Below are 21,942 nucleotides of genomic sequence, written 5' to 3' on the forward strand. Positions count from 1 at the left end.
ATGCCATGATTAGGGACTTTGATTTTAAAGTTTACTTAAATGAGTTATAGTTTATTTGGCACAGTAACTAGGAGCCAAAATCTTAGCTTTAATTTTCCATCTTTATATCTTCTGAACAATATCACCTAGCTTCTTACTGAGGTTGGTGGTACCTCCACCTAAAACATGTTTAAATATTATCTTCATTGATTGAGGAATGGTAGCAAATTCATCCATGCTTCCCTAATAACATTACTGTACAACTCAAAAATAAGTATAAAGTTGATTAACGAGAGACTTGAGGAAATATTCCCACGGCACCCTGTACATCAGTGAAATCTGCTGCATGTGTACCTCTTTGCCCCACTGTTCCAACTTTCCTTCCAAGGCAGAATCATTCTCACAACAACCAGTGGTCATTAAGAGCTTCTCCATAATTAACCTATTCCTGTTTTCCATTTGAGTAGGTTCAATCGAGCGAAATCATAAAATCAATATGTAAAGAAGTGACAAAAACAAAACAAAAAATTCTGACCAAAATATAAAGCATATCTCTGTTAGAACAAAATAATCATAGTTGTCACACTTTCCTGAATTTCTAAAATTTTATTGTAGCAATAGACCTCGTTACCATCAACTATATGTGAGCACAAAAGCTTGATCTTAGCAGATAAATCTTGAATTTCCAGATGTCTGATTTAAAACCTAACCTAGTAACCTCAACCTGGGAAATCTTATTGGCTTATTTCTATAGAAGACTGCCCAAAATCTGTTGCTTAATTATTAATCATTATGAGAAAAATATGTAAAATCTATGTTTATAGTTAAAGAGATCTAAAATAATTATTCTTCAGAATATAATGAATGATATCAAATATGAATATAGGATTGAATGCATCCTAATTAAATGAATTATTGGACTTCTCATGACAAAACACAATACATACATAATTCCTCCTTTCCATTTAATCAGTAAAAGTCCCCATCACTTCACAAATGTATCTCTTATTGCAAACTTTACAAATACTCAAGCCACAAAGGTACCACACAGTTTAACGTTTCAATCCTAGGGATATTTCTATTGATTTATATATTTGACCTTAAAGATTACCTTTTTAACAAATACACTCAAACATACTTTTAATAATATACCAATGTCAACTGAATTTATTCCTAATAAAAATAAAATATTAGAATCTCAGTTTGACTTGAGCTTTTCTAAAAAAAACCCCACAAATTCACATACACTCACATGCAAATAAGAATTATGTTTTCCCTAATAGTGAGTCAAGACCTAGCTGTTTTTCCCTAGTTTAAAAAAAGAGGAAGATATGTTATATAAAACAAAGACATGCATTAATAACTCATTTTCACTTCAATGTAGCTGAAGTACCTTTTGGGGAACGTTCCTAACAAATATACTAAACTAGGTCTCAGATGCTGAACAAAACAAATTATGCTAATATTATTGCAACTGCTATAGTATAAGCCAGTGCTTCAGAATGTATTTTGCAGAAGACTAAAATTTCAAAAAGCAGCTCCACAGTGACAAAAGGGAGGCACATTTTGTTTGTGCCTACCTCAATATTTATTAATTACGAGGCTTAACTTACAAAAACGAAAAACACACTGAGAGACTCTGCACGTCTTGAAAATATAAGATTAACTGGATAAAAAGGTAATTTGCCTCCCCGATAACTAAATTTATATTTATACATAAATCATTTACCACACTTTTGTGCCACAAAACATACTTAAGAACTGAAATCTCATTATATGAGCATCAAAGGACAATGCAGATCTAGAATCTCTGACTCTTTCATTCACAGGAACTTTTGCAGACATACATGGAAACGCACGTCTCATGGAGCTCACATTCAGAAAAAGATGTAAAATAAAACAAAGGAAAAACCTACCATGTGGTGATTAGACGGTGAAAATAAAGTATTCTCAGATTTGAAATGTAAAGCCTCAGGAGCAAATTAAAAGTTGAACTAAATACTGTTTATTTAAATTTTGAGTTTTTCTCCTCTACACTTAGACTTTCACATCTCCAGTGACTACAATAACCTGAATTATTTCAAATCAAAGAATGAACAATTTGCACTCTTAACTATGGTTCTGCCTTGTTTTGTGATTGAGAAGTATGGGTATAAACGATAAGGCTATTACCTACATAGATACTACTAAATAATAATGGAAGAGATAGTAAAATATAAATTCAAATGATGAACAGAAATCTCTAGCAAGCAATTTATATGAATCATGTACATTAACTCCATGTATTTTTTCTTTCTATTTGGGGGGGGGTGTTTAGACGTTGCTAAATGAATGCATTTTCACTGTAATAAATTTAAACTATACAGAAGGGTTTTACTGAGAATTCTCCATCCTTCCATTGCCAAATCAGACCCCCTCTAAACCCAAAGGTAACCACTATTATTAGTATGGTGTGTCTAGTCCTTTTTTCCATGCATTTCTCATACACATACACACATCTACAGATACAACATACACAGTTCACCACTTTTACCAAAGTGATGGAAACATACTAAAGCATATTATTCTGAGGCTTGCTTTCTACAATATATGTTAATGATCTTTCTTTATCAATAGAAATAGATCAACATAAATACTTTTTAACAACTGTGTATTACTTTACTATATGTCCATGTCTTTACCAGTGGTCACCTAAATTGATGCCAGTTTTTCATTACTTTAAGCAACGCTGTAATTATAAATACAAAACTATGCTTCCATTTGAGTGGTATTAATAACATAAGCACTTAGAACATAAAGTATATGCATATATTAACTTTGAACTAGAACAGCAAACTTCTTCCAAGAAAACATTTATTAATACCTGCTTCTACCAACAATTAATAACGTGCTTTTCTATATTTATTAAATCTATGCTAGACCTAAAAAAGATACTATCCTTAAATCTAGATTGTATATTTCTATTGTAGGAACAGGTTAAAGGTATATGTCTTTCTTCCCATAAATAGAACTTAAAGCCTTTCATTTCTGTTTTGCAAAATATTTTCAACTGTTAGCACTTACATGGCAGTTAATCAATGGAAACATTTGTAAAATCAGTTGTTCAACTCCTGTTATTTCAAAATAAACAATCTAGTTGCTAAAACAATTACAAAATTTATATTTTGCAATTATTTGCCAAACAACAGGGGGCTGGAAGTCTGAATAAATGTTTCAGTTGACAGAGTATCAAAATGCACAATATACAGGTTACTATTCTTTTCTTACTAATAACAACAAAATGTGTAGTTAACAGAGTCTGCAGGGCATGTTATATTAGGAAAATCTCTGACAGCGCAATGTCATATGATGAAGGGAATGCTTTTTTTACACATCATTTCTACAAATGTCAGAAAATATCCTGCTTCCCCCCTCCTTTTTTAGACACTAATTGACTAAAGGAAATGGTTTCTGACAAGTGCTATAAATAATGCAATGCGTTATCAAACTAGCTAAGGCACAATAGAACTCTGGTGAACTCATGTAGGCCCAAACACATTTCCCTGTGTGGTTCTTTCTCCTGAGGCCGGGGCTCCTCGTGCCATGGAGTGGAGCATTCTCCTGGAGTGGCATGCACTTCCAGTCTAAAGAACCGAGATAGGTATACACTTTTGTATGATTTTGCCAGTGGACATACCTCCCGTTAGAAAATAAAACACTCTCCTCTCACTTTACCCTCCTCAAACTCTTTCTCGCTTATTAAGTAACAGTTCACGGAATAAAGAAGAACCTCAAACTGGATTTGCAAAAGACTTAAGATGGCTGGTTGGCAAAGTGTGGGCATTTCTAATGCTTTTATTCTCTTTTTGACAATGTGCTTTTACCATGTTGTCAGAGTATAAATAAAGTCTCACTTCTCAGGAGATAAGAGCAAGATTCTATTCCTAGGATTTTGTACTTTCCAAAAGAGCACACATACTGAGCACACTATGAACAAACTAACATGGCAACTTGAGGTTTGGTTCCTTTGCTAAATAGAAAAAAGAACATCCCTTTCTTAAGTATTTTAATTGCCCATAAGGTTCTGTGCATTCTGGAAAAGCTGTAACCCATGAGGAAATCTGAAAAGTGGGCTACACCCTCCTAATGAGACAGTGATGAAATCTTTTATGTTTTTCCACCAGCATCACATGCACTTAAAAAGCAATGACCTGCTTTCCATGGCAAATCACAGTGCATATGATGTTGATGGAAGTATATGCAGTTTACCGTGTGTCAATTACATGTTAACAGAGCCTTTAAAAAAAAGGCTAAGAACAGACATTTGTCTCAACAAATAAATGTAGCAAAGAACAGGAAAAAAAAAAGAAAACATATTCCTGGGACCTACCCTAGACCTACAGAGGATAAAGACCAGTAATCTACATTTTAAGCAAACTTCCCAGGTTATCCTTAATCTCATTCAATTTTGGCAATCATAATCAACTAAAGCTAAACTACTACTTCCACGAGAGACTGTTTACTGCATTTCTATCCAATGATTTCCCAAAAGATGGCTTATTTGAGATTTGGCATTGTTGCTTTCGTTGTGGTCATCCATTTACAATGCTTGGTGTCAGTTTATATATCTCTTGTAAAAATAAAACAGTGTGTGTGTGTGAAAAAAATAAAATAAAAAGTCAAAAAAAATGGTTAAGATGAGATTTGGTGACATGCTTTTTGATTATATTCCATTAACTACTTTAGAAAATAGACATACCTGCAAAATGTATATGAAGTTCTGTTATATTCGTTTTTTAAAATATTATTTTAAATCAGGCACCATACATGCCCCTCCACATCATTCTTATTTATAATAAGAATAATTTATGTAGTAAAATTATTTTGCAAAAAGATGAAAAAACAATTAAGCACCTATTCAATCATTACAATAAGATAAAATAAATTGTTAATAGTAGGGATAAGATATGAAGTAAGGATTAACGTATGTATGGGAGTGCAGATATGCATGTATGTGTGTTTGTGTGTGTCTGTATGTGTATCCAAAGAATAAGGAAAAACTTTGCATAGGAATTAGTCAAATCATGTTCTTCATACATAACTAAAACCTAGCTTTTTATTTAAATTCAAGTAAAACCTTCGTATTAAATTTAATAGGGGGAAAAAAGACTTAAATAATGCTTTAATCTTCTTCCAGGAAGAACCACTTTATTTTGGATAAAACTATATAAACTATGCATCTTCATTAAAAACCCGTGAAGAGACAAACTTTTTGGGAAGTTGGCTTGTGCTACATTTCCTTTTGATTTATATATAAAACCTGCAAGGGGTTCATCTTGTTCTTTAATAAAAAGTTTCTACTGGAGGAGCCACTTGGAAAAATTTACTTTCCCCCCAAGAAAAATTTACTTTTCCCCCAGAACTCATACATTCTATGATTATGCAACAATAGCAAATAATATTTGATATATTGGTATACAATTTACTTTCATCTGAATTTTGCCATTTGCTCCTCAGGACTCTAAGAGATGGTTATATTATCTCGCCCATTTGTGAACAAATAAATTAAGGCTTGCACGGGTAAGTGACTGGCTCGCCAAAGTCTCCTAAGCTAATTAAATGGAAGAATCAGGACCCAAAATCAGGTCTTCTGATTCCAAATTTAAAATTTCGTTCGCAACACGTGCTAGTACTTTAACACCAAACTTTGTAGAAATGGCCTTAAATACAACAGAAGCCAAGAAACAGAGAGATTGGGGGTAGAGTGGAGTATGGTGCAGCAGCCACGACTACACCCCTTGTGGTTTGCTCTGAGAGGTAAGTGAAAGAGAAAGCCCTGTGTACAGATCCTGAGGGAGATACGATGGCCTCTTCACACAGCTGAGAGATGGATGTTCTTGTCCTGGTATGTCCATGGGGTATATACTGGACACTAATAACGTACACTTAGAAATGTGAGAATTATACACTCCAGGTCTATTAGTTTCTTCTAGGATTGTTAACTGGTTTTAATCTAGTAATTCATACATTACTGGGTTCTAAATGGTAACTGATGTAAAGATTAATTGTAGAGGAAGAGGTGCTTGAGCATGATTTTATTTTTATTTGTCTGCTTTCTGAGCAAGAGGCTACATTTTCTTCAGAGCTTTCGAGGAGCTTAGATTTCTACCAGCAGAAACCTTCTACATAAGGAGCAAGGAAGGCTGCTCTAAACGCATACAACTGAATATATGCTAAGCAAGTATGCTTACAGTAAGACTGATCTATATCAGCCACTAAAACAGTGTTTCAAAAGCAGTGAAGGAGATGGAATAACTGTCTGAAACACTTCTAAGCCACGTAGAGGCAGATAGATTTTTTGACGGCTGTTAAAGCCATAGAAAAGTATGCTAGAGAGAAAGCACAGAGGGTTTGAAATGGTACAGCTGGTATTTTTCTTTTACGTGTAACAAACCTGTTCTCTAATATATTAGTTACCTTATGGCACCAAAAACAAAAAAATGGTAAATGTTAAGCTGCTTTCTGATAAGAAAACCCAAAGTCAAAACAATAAAAAAATGACAATCTCAGTTCCACTCCCTCAAAATTATCTCCTTTGACAAAAACTGCAAGTGCTACTCCTCTAATTGTGCTCTTGACTTTTTTAGTTCTCTTTCTTTCTTCTCTACTATCCTAGGGGAAGAAAAATGTTTCCTTTAAAGAAATCCAAATACATTCAACACACAACAATAAACTTTCTGCGCCACCAGGGAAGCCCAACAATAAACTTATTAAATGAATAAATATATTCATTAAAGGTAAACAATACTTAGATAACATAGTACACATGCATTGATTATATTAGCAGTTTATTGATGTTATGTATGTAGCCTAGACATAGGGGGAATACATGGATGCAGCTTTGAAGAATTTACTGCTTAATCAGGGGACATAAAATATACAAATAACTGCACATAAGAGAGAAGGTGGGAAGTACACAGCACAGATAACAGTAAAGCTTGGTGACTAAAAGAGAGAGGTCAGGGGTGGTTTCTTGATGGATAAGACATCTAAAATAGGCCTGGAAGGATGGGTTTCACTTGGTTGGAGACAAAAAGGAATGGCACTCCAGACTGTAGGAATACAGAGAACAAAGGCAAGGAGAGGGAAAAGCACAAAACATGAACACTGGGGGAATTGGTCTGTGTGGATCACCCATGTGCAACGGGGCTGGCAGGAGATAATCTGGGGCTGGAACCAAATCAGTAAGGGCCTTGAAGGCCAGACTGAAGATTCCAGCCTTCACTTCTTAATTAATTGGAATTCATCCATTCAAGATTTCACTCAAGGACAGAGTCAGAATATTTAACTAAATACCCTAAGGGCTAAGAATAAGACTGTATATGGGATACAAAGAAATCTTAATAAATAAACTTGGGATTTTTCTACTTCCTAAAGCCTTTGCTTTGGTTTCCAGAAAGCTGAGAAATTTAGTTCTCAATTTCATCTCAAGTACTTGTTCCGTCTCTTTTCCTTCTAACTGACTTGTTATGTCTCTTTTTCGCAGTCCTGTTTTATATGTGCACTTACTGTTGCAAGCCAACCAACATCCTTTTCTGATGGAGCATACATCACACATAAATAAAATTATATTAACATTTGTCCTGGTACCAGGTAAGGTTGTAGATGAAACACTTAAAAGTTTCAGAAGAGAAGAGACATATTAGAATCCAACCATCAAGTAAAGATTGTTCCTCTATAAATATTTCAATGAAAGATGGCCACATCGAATTCAGATACCCAGTTAGCATAGTGGACAATTATTCTAAAATCTACAACTGTTGGGTTCAGCAACCTATCTTCTTGCCTAGCTGTCCAGTTTGACCTTCCCTGTGAATTAGTGTTTCTACTATGATGCCAAAATGACCTTTTGAAACTTACAAGGCGTCCAAGGCTGCATATATTTTCAGCTGTATCAGCCCTGGCTGTCACAGCATTCTGCATGATACTGAGTGGCAAAACTGGAGCATACTGTACTAGCCTAACCTTTTAAACTTTACAATATTGTACGGCCACTCAAAATTGAGTTTTCTCTTTCTGCATTACCTTGTAATGCTAGTTCTCTTGCTTATTTGTAAAGCAGTGATTCTAAGCATAAAATGGTACTTTTCTTACACGAAAATAGAATACTTTACTTACACATAGTAAACCTAATACTGATAGAGGCTTTAAAATAAATATTTACTGACATCTACAAATAATACTTTTTTAATTAATGAAAAGAGTATTTAAATTCTGTGGCAATGGGAACTATAATAATATGTCATTATTTCTGCAATGGCCAATCTGAAATTTGAGAGATGTCTCAATTTTATAATTGCACTTTTATAATTGCATCTCTTTATGTTAACCATTATGTATTCAATGCCTAGCACAGTGCCTAGAATATAAAAGAACCCAAATTAATATTTAAGTGAATGTTGCAGAATCTACATGTTTAATTACACTTCATTTATCATAGAACTATTGCAATGAAACATAGGTGCTAATTTTCTTAACAAAAAATTAGTACATTAGCATAGAATATTGATCTTTAAAAAAATACGCCTGAGAATTCTTGGTACACAAAAGGGAAAATATTTTTCAAATCCATTAATGTCAGGTCATTTACAAACAGAAAACTGTTACTGTGTGAATAGGATAAAGTTTAACAACAGTAGGAAAAAAAAGCAATAGAAATCAATTCATTAAGACACAGTTAAGATTCTTAATAATATCTATCAACTGTTTGATCTCAAGCCTAATAACTATTAGTAATAATAAATTTAGATTTACACATGTATGTCAGAATATCTTTTGTTTTGTCACTGACATACTATATTTTCACAAGTCCTACTTGTAATCAGTGCAAAGAACCACAAAATGATATTAATATAATATTTCAGAGCAAACTTATACACTAACCTTATTGGTGAATGCGTCCCTTAGTTTCATATATTTATTTTGTTCCTTTTTCAGCTATAACTTATGGACTACTTCATAGTCCTTTATGGAATACACATGTACATATGGATATAACACACATATGTGTGCACATCACACACACACAGACATGCTCTAATTACTCTGCTAGGACTTGGGGGAAGTGAGAAAAGTTCATCAGAAATCTCCAAGTGTATGTCAATTCTCAATGACACGTTTGATTATTTTCATGTTGGCAACAGATTTCTATTTTTTAATGATGAGAGAAATGAACTGAATTACCCTAATGCCTTCAATAATGCAGCTGAATAAATTATAAGAGCATTTGCAACACTCTTTTATGGCTCAAGACACTTCTTAAACTGTGCCACTTAAAGCCATCCAATGAAGCAATTGGCAGAATGCTATGTCATTCAGAAGTGACACCAGAAACTTCACAGGTGGTAATGATTTTGAGTCTAAAAGTAGATTTTGCTGATCTTGGCGAGCGCTGGGGCAGAGGGTATTAGGTGTGAGTAGAACTAATACCGAGCAAACCACACAGGCAGATTAGGCCATTCGATACTGCCCTCCTCTCCAAGCCGGGGAAACTTCGAAGTCCACTCCCCCGTCTCTGCTGTTTTATGACCACAATGCTTCAAAACCCGCCTTTCACATCCTGCCTCCTTTACTAAGTCTTTCCAGAACTAACCTGGACTGAGCCTCAAGTCTACATTGCTGGGTTTGTTGACTTAAGTCATGCCATCCTGATGGAAACAAACAGGCAGACAAACAAACAGCAAAACTGGGCTGAGAGCTCAGCACTCACAGCACCTTGCTACATGACCCTTGAGCAAATCACCTGACCTTAACCTTGCTGAGCCTCCATTTTCTCACCTGTGAACCAGAGTTAGGGCCAGCAATGCATAAATCTCACAGCGCTGTGTAAGAACTAAGTATGGTCACGTAAGTAAAAGAATAAGTGCCTACCAAGTAAGAAGCTATTTTTATAATTATTATGATCGCTGATGGTATGGTCTTTTGTAGTTCTTGTTTTGTTTTCATTATTTCAAGATGAATGGATCTTTTCCTTTGGGCCATAAACTTCAGAAAAGAGGACCTATATCTCTAATTTCTCCTGAAAATTTCAGCCAAAAATCTTATCGTGAAGGTTTTTATGCAGTGGGCTTTAAATAAATGTTTATGATTGCAAATGAAGAATGGCAAGCCATACAATAAAAATTCTGAGTTTTCCAACCTAGAATGCAGAATAAATCCTGGAAACAAGGAACAAACACTTCACAGCTGAATGGGGTCTTATAGAATATGCACAGTTGCACTTTCACCATTTGAAAGTTTGGAAACTAGCCTACAAAATACAGCTTTATTTCCTGCAAACAAAGAAAAGCTGGAGGAAAAAGAGCTTCGTGAGCGTTATCTAAAACCTTTTGTCACTAAAGTTAAATACAGCACACCTCTCTTTTATGGATTTTTCTTTTCTGTTAACACAAAAGTTGCAGCCACTGAAACCTGACTGTCAATACTGAGTGTTTTCATCTCCTAATCAGGGAGTTAGTACGAAGAAGCTTCAGGTGAATTATGTCCCCATCTTTCTACAGAAGTGCCAACATCTGAAACAAATTAATCTCTTCTGTCTAGTCTAGAATCACCCTACATTTGGGTCATGCTTATTTATCAAATACTTAAACAGAAAGATAAATAGCTTAAGTACTGAATCATGTAATTTTAACAAATTATGATTTGATTTTTGTCTTTTCTCCAATATACAAAGTATACAAAGAGTTAAGGTGTCTACTGGTTGGTTTTAGGCAAATTCCACACTCTGCCCACAAGCAGCCTATTCTTGGCTCTTCCGTGCCCACTTTGTTTTGCCCGTACATTACTTGTGAATATTTCCATCACTACACTGGAAACTACCCTGAGAACAGGGCGTATCTTACTCACTTCTTTATCCTCTGATAGGTGGATAAAGCATGAGAGGTGGCACATGGACAAGTACACTCAATAAATATTTCCTAATAAGAGAGCTTTCCTCTGAGGTCAAAAGCAATGGCATACAATTCTTCCATCTTCCTTCTCTAAACAATATATAATTTTATTTGGTATATGTTCAAAATACCTCTATGAAGAGAGGAATTTTTTAGCAAGTGACAAGCTCCAAGAGAACCAGTCTTCAATTAATACTTTATCTTTTTTAAGTCATTAGGCTATGCCACATAATGACAGAGAGTACAGACTGGTGTGTGAAAATGATGCAACATGAAAGCATAAAATGACCATATGAAGATGATAAATAAATTTAGCATGTGTTCTGGAGCTATGCCTATCATTTCTTGGTGAAAATTTTATGGCATTATGTTATTGGTGTGAAAGTACATTATCTTCACAAAGCTTCCTCTGATTGGATCCCAGATGGCCCAAATGCAATGTTATAATGGGTCCCACTACTGCATGCCCTTACCCTATCTGCTAAAGACAGGAGGCTTATAAGCCTAAGAAGCAAAGATCACAAACAGGTGTAAAACTCTATGCCATTTGTAATCCAATGTCAAAGCAAAAGAATGAAATGTACTTGCCAGCCTTTTAACTTAAATTTATACCTTCTTGAGCCCTGTCAATTCTATGGGTGAAGTTTTAAAATTACTGTATCATAACTATACCACATTCGTTCTCAGCAGAATCATAAAGGAGAAAGAGAATGCTGGTTTTGAAGTGAGAAGAGACCTGGCCTCAATTCATTCTGGCTGCTCACCAGGCTGTGTGAATTTAGGCAAGTAGGTTAACCTCTCTGAGTTTCAGCTTCCTCATCTCTATCAAGAGGATGGTGGTTCCTGCCACACAAGCCTGTTCCCTAATTGTGTAGCACTATGGTTCTTTTCTGGAAAGAATGTCTCACGCAGAGAAGGTGCTCAAATATGGCAGCTAGCCTCATTCTGTTCATACTGTTCGTACCGTTTCCCTCTATTTTCTGAAAAGATTGCCTAACCTTCAGCCTATGTCAGGCCCACCTCCTCCACAGAGCATGCCCTAACCATTCAGTTCCACAAAGACTTCCTTCTTTGAATTTCCTCCTTTGGTATTCAACTTTATGGTGCCAATACTGATTGTACTGTTAACTTTTCATGTCTTTCTCCCCAACTCAATTACATGTCAAAGAAGAATAGAAACTATGTAATTCTCCTTTGAAACCTCTTCTCCTGACCTACGACAATCCCTTACTTCCGACAGGTGCTCAAAATATGTTTGTTAATTGATTATTTAGCAGAGCACAAAGAATGAATTGATTTCCCTATATTGCCTATTGTTAACATAGGAACATAACTTTCTAAGTGAAAAGACCTCAGCACATAATAAACTTTAATCCATTACTGAGAAACAGACACAATAATCACTTCCTATGTTAACTGCTCCCAAAACAATATTTACTTTTAAAATCCAGTCCTCAAACTATATTCCTCTGAGAGAGTCATTTCCCACGGACAATTTTCAGTGAATGTGGTCCCCCAGAAAGCATTACGCAGAATTCCATTTGAAGTACATTTTTTTCAATAGTCTCAATTATTGTTCTGGATATTTCAAATTAATTTTTGGAAAGGTCCTGCAATACCTCAGAGAGACTCTACACCTGGGTTAAAGATTTGCTTGTATTCCCTGTTGTTCACTTTCCCGACGCTCATCAAATCTCTCAAAGTCTTCTGATAAGGTATTTAAGACCAACTGCCTTATATGAAGGCCATTAAGTTGACAATGCAGCTTTCCCTGAAATTTTCAAATAATGAAAATTCAAATAATGGCTCAAAATAATTTGGAGTAAATTTGTCTAGTTAAGGTTGGCCCAGTGAATAGAGAAAGCAAAGACGAATTTCTAATTTAATACTATTTAATCTTAGTTACTTTAGGATGAAATTTTCTAAGCATTATCTGTAATTCAATAAAAACAGATTTTTACCATATCTTTGTAGCACAAGGCCAAAACCAGATAAGGAAAAAAAAAAAGTCTAATAATAGAAAAAGGCATGTTCTGAGTGTGATTTTCACATAATACTAAAAGGCACATAAACAAAAGGCAAAATGAAACAGTTAACATTATTTTCTCTAGCTCTACATAAACACATTTAAAGACATAAACAGTGCAATTTTAAAATTATTTTCTGTGGATATAGACCATCTAAATAAAGTGGTAAATCTTTATAAATAGAATCTTTTTCTTGAAAACTGTCTTGATTTCATAAGAACTTCTCTATGTGTATTAAATACAGTCATTGTTCTGACATGCTTTGCTTAAACTCTCTTAAGCCATTTACTTGTAAAAGGCATGTAAGTGCCTTATGTAAAAAGGCCTACGAGTACTCCTGCAAAGCTTTCTATTCTATTTGAAATATAACTATCCTCACAACCCCAGGTAACTGTTAACTCAATGCAACTGGTTATTTATTCCCATAGGTAAATAATTCTGTTTATAAGAACGTCTGATTATTAAGGATCTTTATTTCCAGGAAAAAGAATATCACAGTTACACTGATACCTTCCCTAAAATAGCAAGGTCTGAGAAGTATAAATGTCAGCTACATTGAGCACATTGCAAACTTGTTTTATCATGTATCTATCTGCCACCTGGTTTATCATTGAGGATCATTTACACCAGTGTTCTGCATGAACTTTTAACAGGGGACCACAACTGCCTAGCCGTCAATGAGACATTTCTTAGCAAACAACAACATACCCCTAAAGATGAAATTACGCTTACTTCAGAATTACCAATTTGGAATAAAGAATTTAACAACCCTGTCTTTTAAAAGAGCTTGACACAGAAATGAACTGTTTTAAGAATTTAACAGGTATCTTCCACTTACCCAAGTTATAGGTCCTGATAAAATATAATTTTAAGTGTTTTCCTCTGATATATTAAAATATAGTTCTTTATACTAAAAGACCTCACAAGGAGCAATGTGATGAACAGGGATAACATTAACAAAGCTTTTAAAATTTTGGATGAAAAGTTTTAAAAATTCTTACCATATTTTTATTTTTTTATTTTTTATTTTTTTGCGGTACGCGGGCCTCTCACTGCTGTGGCCTCTCCTGTTGCGGAGCACAGGCTCCGGACGCGCAGGCTCAGCGGCCATGGCTCACGGGCCCAGCCGCTCCGCGGCATGTGGGATCTTCCCGGACCGGGGCACGAACCCATGTCACCTGCATCTGCAGGCAGACTCTCAACCACTGCGCCACCAGGGAAGCCCTCTTACCATGTTTTTAAAATCATTTTTAATACCTCCCATCACCTTTAACATCCACATCTAACGCTTGCTACATCCTGTGGACCCAAAGCCTGTCACTTTTTCCCTAGCACACATGTCCCTTTCATTCTCCTGTCATTGTCCTTTTTTAGTCCCTCATCTCTATCCTACAATCTCCACTTCATCCTATGTATGTCCTATTCTTCCTCTAAAAAATGTCACTAAAACACAACTCCTGTACAGTTACTTGCCAAAGCAAATGTTTCCTAATGTTCCCATTGTGAATCAAACTTAGTACCTGGTCCTCAGTGCCCTCCAAAGTGGAGCCCCTATCTCCCTTTCCCACCTGATTCTTCGTTTCTTCTACCCTGTTAACTGCCCCTCCCTAGGCCTTTTCTCTCTCTTCTCTTACTTTCTACTCATTCTTCTAGGGTCTCCTCAAATGCTGTAGTAAGTTTTACTCTTCTGAATTATTCCAAATGTTTACAGTTTCCATCTCCTATCAGTACCCAACACAAGTGTTTTTTAAATTTTATTTTTATTCTTTGACGTACAAGCATGGGTTCTAGAACTGGACTACCTTGGTTCCGCTCCTTGTTGTGCCACTTCCTAATTAAGAAACCATGGGCAATTAACTTTGTGCCTCAGTTTCCCCATCTTTGAAACCGAGATATTAACAGTACACATCTCATAAGGCTGTTCTGAGGAATGTGTGAATTAATTCATAAACTTTACCCTGGCACAAAGAAAGCAGTTCAAGATGTTAGTAATCATTGTTAAAGCTATTAGCCTCATCACCATTCTTTGTACATGACTGCAAGCAAGACAAAAAAATGGTTAAAAATATGGACATTGGAATAAAGAAGAAAAAAGATCTCACAGCTCTGCAAACTACCAAAAGTGTTTTCTAGTCATGCTAGTCATCTTTAAGATAAAAGTCATAAGGAATATTTTACAGCTGTCGGAAAGATTAAATGAGATATTTTGTAAAGAAATGTATAGCAAGTGGCACTTCTATTAGTAACATGTTTATAATTTCACAGATGTAAGAATTAAACAATAGAAAGAGTAAATGGTTTTTCCCAGTCCACACACCTAGTCACATCTGGTTTGGTGAAATAAAATCTATACATTGTGAGACTTTTGTGCCCCACCTCCCAAAGTCTATTACTCCTTTCAAGGTGTAGACAAAATGAAATAAATATATAAAGATACGATAATTTTTAAATGATAATAATAACATCAGTATCACCTCTTATATTTACAAAGTGTTCCACTTCTCAAAACATGTTACCCCCAAATGAGGTCTGTTTTTGTTGTTCTACCTGCACTGCAACAAAGATTGTACTTTCAAAACAAATTTAGATATACTGTTTATAGAAACTGATGTTATCATTTCATAGCATGGCTTTTTGAAACTAAAATTTAGTAAACAGAAATATCAATGAGGGAATCTTTGTGCCGAATACTGAGTTTGCAAACTCAATGGCTCAGAGCTTTTTTCTCCAACTCCCCCCCCGCCCCCCCCCCACCACCGCAGCTAGCCATTTGCCCTCCTATTATATCTGTGGCCTGTGGCCTAACTTGACTATCACCATCCCACCCCATATCCTATCTTTCTACTAGGATAAGAGCTAGCCACCCACATAGAGTGCTAAAAGGTCATTGTAAAGGTAATTCTTTTCTTGTAATCAGATAAGACAGAAACAAATAAAATGTTAACCTATCATTATTACTATCATCAACAATGCTGATAAACAGATTGTTGAATACTGGATTAGATTAAATTTTTTGGATGCAATAAGCTGTGTATGGTCTGTAAGTTTTAATACTAAGTCAAGTTCAAAAAGTATCTTTAGTGATGTTCTAAATATGAATATGAATTGCTTAATGCCTTATTTGGCATTCTTGTTATTTAACCTGCTTTTGACGTGTTTTGACTATTAAACTGTAAAGTCTTTCACTGTTTAGATTTCCTCACACTCCCACTGCATATACTATTGTTACCATACATTTTTCGAATTTTCTGAAAGAGTCTATTCAGTCATAATCATTGTAGACAATGTCAGTATGCGGGGATTTGGAGTACAGTAAGTATACACAATGTTACCACATCTTTCACAATCATGTACTTAAAATATTCATGAACTATTTTTAAAAACCTACAAAATTGTATTCACAATTGTGACACTTCTACCAGTGCCTGAAATCATCAGCTATATCTTGTTTTTCTTTTTTCACTTTTCTTCTATTCAACGTCACATTAAATTGTATACTCTGGCTGTCTCTGATTAAAATCTCCCTGCTAATATATAGTTCTCTCATTGCTGTTCATTATATATTATACGTTTCCTTTCCCAAAATGAAATCACTGGGTTTTTGGTATATTTTAGTATTCCTTCCACTGCTTAACTTTAGTATATAGATTTTTTAGCAAACAACCTTGTAATTATCAGCTTACTTTTAACCTAGCTTTCTCTTGAACAAATTTTCTACATCCACTGTTCACCCCATTTACCCACTTTGGTTTCTGATACATTTGTAACTATCTGGTGACTTCAAAAACTGATATTTTATGGTATTCAACAGTAATACTAATGACAAAGCTATCAATATTTTAGTATAGGACGTTTGGAAATCTATATATTTCTACCAGCAAAAGGAACTAAATAAATGAACTAGAACATGTATGAAAATTATGTCTGGATGTTAAATGTATACATATGAACAATATGGAAATATCACTAAATAGATATAATTAATGCTGCTTTAACAGAATAATATTTTTATAATGTTAAAAAATAAAGAATACCTTTTGTTTTCCACTATTAATGCGTTAGAACTGTTTGTTCCCTTTATTACATGTATTGGTCAGAGCTACATTAAGACATATCTTCCCTTATCTCAACTTCCATACCATGTTACCTAGCCTCTGCTTATGAAATATCACTTTCCACTTTACAGTTATTTTCAAAACTCTTACTTCCCCTACCAGACTGCCACCTCTTTGAGGAAAAGGTATATCTTAAGTTTGGCAAATCTGACTGAACATAGCTTGCTATTTTTGCCAAAATACGTATTTTCCTATGAATCAACTTTACAAAATAAAATAATATCTCAAATCAGCATGCAATGTTCATTTCACATGATTAAACGTGTTCCCATGATCCTAGAATCTTGTTAACTCTTTAAAACAAATTTATTCTTAATTAAGAGCTTCCCGACTATTTTAAAAGTGGAAATATAGCGAAAATCCAGTCTCAAGATAAATTTTTTTAAGAATCCTTTAGAGGAAGAAATATTGTCATTTTGTGAATTCTGCTAAAGAGGGACTGGAATGGAGTTGTTTTTTTTTAACATCTTTATTGGAGTATAATTGCTTTACAATGGTGTTATCACAATTCTTTTTAATAATATTATGTTATTTAATATCCAGGTGATTTGAATAAACTGGCATTGCCTTGGGAAAAGTTTTATCTTCTAATATACATTCACACACAAATTGTATCCACACTTGATGGGACTATGTACCTTATTAGCTATTATTCACCTCTTTGGGTATATGAAAGATACACTTCTCGATTTCTTAAAACAATGTCCAAAGAGATGACAGTTTTCTCCTTTGGAGCATATACACTACTTGAAGCATGATACTTATTTCAGAAATACCTTCACCTTTTAAAAATAATTGATCTCAGTGGAAAAGTAATTTTCCACTCTATCCAATATGCCTACATTTCATCTTGAGATTAATATATCCTGAACTCTTTTTGACAAAGGATCGCCACAGAATCCTAGAGTAAGATCTCAAAAATAGTGGGAAAAGTAACAAATACAGAATGCCTAAAACTCTAACATAAATTCTTCAAAGGATTTTTATGGACGTCACAGGCAGAAGTGATAAGATGCCTCTCAGAAAACATGAATAATTATCTGACAGAGATCTAATGAAATCATTAAAAGACTAACAATAATATGTAGAAAACTATAATCTCGCATTTGCTAAGTGTTTTTCCAAGGATATAGCTGTAATGCTTATATAAATGTATATTTTTATAATATGAAAACACTACTACATAAACCCCGAGTTCCCTACCTCAACTCTAAAAATACAAAGTACGTCTAGAGACTTTTAGTGCCCTATGTCAATAGCTCTTCTTGAATCCTCTGCGCTGTGATCAATAATTCTCCAACCATTAGTGAATCTGCTCCATGACTCATCAGAAATGATCTACAAAGTTAATGGGGATGACTGTCCCCCGCAGGTTCCACACATGCATTGACACTAATGGCAGTTATGCCTCCTGTAGGTGGGGGACAGATTCAAGATGGCACCAAGCCGGGAGGCAACTCTTCCGAGATTCTCCATAAAACTTGCTCCCTTCCCCGCCCCACCCCCACCAAAGAAGAACTCACTGCATCCAACCTGTCTTATATCTTTGGTATCCTTCAAGGAAATAAAAGTAAGCGTATGTTATATGGATGCAAAAGAACCACGTTTTTTTTCAGTTTAACACTCACTGTGCATGGCAAAATGTACTTCGGTTTTGAAAATATCTGAAAGGAATGTTTCCAGGTCCTAGGCCATTGTGTTTTGTTCACCAGTCAGATGCTTTCTCAAAATGTGTTCATATTATAAAGACAAGGTCTCTGTGTATAGGATTCCTCAAAGCCCAGAACATTACTACAGAAACGTATTCTTACCTCTCCTAACATTCAAAACAATGCCCTCTTCCCTCCAGGTGAAAAATCTTTCTTTCTTGTGAATTCATTAATCCTCGATTAACTTACAGTCAGGAGTTTGGACTTATTTGGGGTTTTATTCTCTAAAGGTGGAAAGTCACAGCAAAGGAAAATATATATGAAGCATTTGAAGATAATTGCTATTTACTGAAAACTCTATTTTAAAATTTAAAAATAAATTTTAGTGACTCGTTTGTGTTTGGTAACTTCAGGACAATGATAACTATAGTGTCTCTAAAATGTTCCTAAGTAGCAATCATACTCTATTCTGGCCTTTGAGAGGTGTTAAGACTCATCCCCTAATTATAAGCCTTTTCTCTGTTATAAACTAAATAGTAGTTTTGAGGATACAAAAATAGATGTTAGGTGGTGTGTTTTCTCAAATTTTGGTTACAATGGATAAGAAAGATGAGGTATTCCTATGTATAATAAACTTCTTTAGCTTGTAAAAATAAAAATCCTTTTTATTGTGTTTTGACCAGCAAACTCCTTAGGCTTTCTACCAGAATAGTGCTTTCTTGCGTTATTCTAGAACAGCCCTGTCCAATAGAAATACAATGCAAACCACACTTGTTATTTTAAGTTTTCTAGTAGCAGTATTTTTTAAAACGTGAAAAGAAACACGTGAAATTAATCTAACAATATATTCTACTGAAACCAATATATCCAGAATATTATCCCTGCCACATATAATCAATATAAAAAATAGTATCAGATGTCTTATATTCTTTCTTTTGTACAAAGTGTTCAAAATCGAGTACGTATTGTACACTTAGAGCAAACCTCAATCCAGAAAACCACATCTCAAGTGCTCAATAGTCACATGTGGCCAACGGCTACTGTACTGGACAGCACGTTCTAGATTCCAAAAATATGAAGCTTTTTGGCCTAAAAGGCCACACACTTTAAAATCTCCCTATGTAACATCCTCTGTGATCGGTATTGCCATTAGGATTTTATATTGAACCAAATATTTAAGTGACTATATTTCACTTCCTTCTTCTGCTCCCCTGACCTTCATATCTACGGCCCACCCTGATGCCTCAGAGTGTAAGAAACCCCAATCACCTATTCTTTTCATCTTCTTCTAAGCAAGATCTGAGATATTCTCTAATCTCTGCATCTTCTATCACCAAGCAGAAAGCCAGAAGGTGCAGCAAGGCTATTCTCTCTGTTTCCATAAATAGATATATCAAATACAGGCCTAATGTATGGCGACAATGATAAATGCAAGGGCGATTTTTTTGCTTACAGTAAAGACAGGAAATTTTATATAAAAAAGTAATACACCCTTCCTCAATCAGAAATACGATTTTACTCCCTCCCTCCCCCGCCAGGAGAAACCTTGAGATATTCTGTTCTTGTTCTGGAACAGAACCCAGTGTTTCATTTCATAGGAATTCCGTGCCCAGAGGAAGAACAGAATGTTGGAATCAAAATTTAATGAATTCAACTTGGAGTCTAAGTTTGCCCCAAATGTGGAAATGTAAACACAAGCAATATCTCAAACCATAAAACACTTTGGATTCTCTGTTGGCATGGCTGCATAGAGTATCACACACGATGTGTATCTGCACACAAATTTGTTCTTAGTTACGTGAGGAAAAAAAAATTAAACTAGGCACATGTGAGGTTTTCTGAGTCTCTTAGTAATAATACAACCTGATTATTACGTCTTTAGTGACACTGTAATTATAGACGAATGGATAAACAGGTTTTCTGGTGCTGACCCAACTTGTTCCTTAAAACACAAAAGGCAACTTTTGCAAGGAAACCCCCCACTGAACAAATAAAACTAAAAGCTTTGTCTACCTTTTGAAAGAAGGCCTAACAACACGCTAGTAATCCAAAAAAAAATTCACCCCCGTGCAAATACACAACACTGATGAAACTCAGAAAGCTGGAGATTTCCTAAAACACAGTTCGGAGCTGTAGTTGTCACCAACTTTAAGAAAGCAAAGATACAAGTGACAACAATGTGCTTTCACAGGCTACAAAATAACTTTATTCAGAGTCTCCAGCTATAGCACCATATCTAAGACATTCTAAGGACTGAACTAAGTATTCCTGGGATAAATTTTACAGTCTTTGAACTTTCATTTTAACTTGTCTCAGTGATAACATTTTATCTCAACAGCAAGACAGGGAGCAACACCAACGCTCTCAGGAACCCACAGAGATAACATGGAGTGGCTCACTTATGCTGGTATAGAATAGTTACGTACTAACTACCCTCTGGGTATAAACAGGCACTGTGTTCAAACCCAGGAGGGGGGAACACCGTGTCCACTGGTGTAGTATTTCAAAGCACATTGCAGACGGCCTGCAAATCCAAAGGCATTAATTATGACTTCTCTCTCACTGTATTAATTTGTTTGAGAAATTCCTCCGAGTAGGGCAGAGTTTACCATCCATTTGCTATCGGCTTGTGCCTGGGCTGGTGGGCACGCAAAGTAAAGGCAGTGGCAATAACCTTTCTGGCAGCTTCTTACTCAATCTTAATCCTAGGGAAGTGCACTCCACGGAAATACAGCACAGAATCCTAGTAGCCGCATATTCTCCCGGCCCAGGAGAGATTCAAGAACACAATTACTCTTCCAGCTTCACCACTGTAGTTGTAAAGTGCTGTGAGAGGGGCAAGCATAAGCTCCACCATATACCTGCTCGTGTTACAGGCTCTGGAATCAAAGTATTCTCACATGACACATTACTACCAATAACAGATTCCGGCTCCGTTTAAAAAAAAGAAAAGGGGTGGGGGGGGGAGGCCGCGCTACATATTTGTCCTGCTTTTGTCTAAAAAACCAGAACCCAAGTCCTAACTACTTTTCATTCTTTTCAACCTTTCATGAAAGCAATTCAGTCCACTAACTGCGGCTCCACCCTGAGAGCGCCTATACTTACTTTTCTTACAGTTTTTGAGTGACGCACTACAAAACGATGGGGAAAAAAAAAAAAGAGCCCTCTCATGCAGGGCTTCTTCCGCCCTGTAAACTTGGCAAAAGGCAAACTGGACTGAAATACAGCACTCTCCATATAAGGA

The 21,942-nt window shown here is 35.4% G+C and overlaps 1 protein-coding gene across 11 annotated transcripts in view; it reads right to left on the reverse strand.

Moving 5' to 3' along the window:
• Positions 1–21,942, reverse strand: part of MBNL1 (muscleblind like splicing regulator 1) — a 202,082-nt gene that overhangs the window by 154,860 nt on the left and 25,280 nt on the right. The gene's annotated exons all lie outside the window — the stretch shown is intronic.

This window comes from Globicephala melas, chromosome 4 (assembly GCF_963455315.2).
Source record: "Globicephala melas chromosome 4, mGloMel1.2, whole genome shotgun sequence".
In the NCBI taxonomy this organism is placed as follows: Eukaryota; Metazoa; Chordata; class Mammalia; order Artiodactyla; family Delphinidae; genus Globicephala; species Globicephala melas.